Source organism: Antrostomus carolinensis, unplaced genomic scaffold, assembly GCF_000700745.2.
Source record: "Antrostomus carolinensis isolate BGI_N321 unplaced genomic scaffold, ASM70074v2 scaffold31971, whole genome shotgun sequence".
Taxonomy (NCBI): domain Eukaryota; kingdom Metazoa; phylum Chordata; class Aves; order Caprimulgiformes; family Caprimulgidae; genus Antrostomus; species Antrostomus carolinensis.
In genome coordinates, this window is record NW_010296783.1 from 295 (window position 1) to 621 (window position 327).

General features: G+C 56.6%; 1 protein-coding gene across 1 annotated transcript in view; it reads left to right on the forward strand.

Moving 5' to 3' along the window:
• The window catches only part of TAL1 (TAL bHLH transcription factor 1, erythroid differentiation factor), a gene marked incomplete at its 5' end in the record, with an annotated part of 5,275 nt that overhangs the window by 291 nt on the left and 4,657 nt on the right, over positions 1-327 (forward strand). The gene's annotated exons all lie outside the window — the stretch shown is intronic.

A 327-nucleotide genomic window follows, 5' to 3' on the forward strand; every position in this document is an offset into this window, starting at 1 on the left:
CTGTCCCCACTCACGACCTGCTCGGTGCGTTTCCTTTCATCCAGCAAAGCAGTTCAGCCTATGGTTAATTAAAGCCCGGTTCTGCAAATTGCTTGGAGATTAAATCCGAAGGAAGCCACTAGATTTAAGTCTTTGTGGAGGTGCAGAGCCTGGATCAGGGCTGGTGCAGTGACACGCTGTGTCTGCAAAGCCGTTCAGCCCGGAGCCATCCCTAGGGCAGACCACAGCTTCTGGAGAAAGATCCCACCCGCCTTGAAACTGCCGGGCAGCAAAGGGCTGAGCCTGTGCGAGGATCTGCAGGGTCACGGCGAGGTTGTGGCTGGGGCG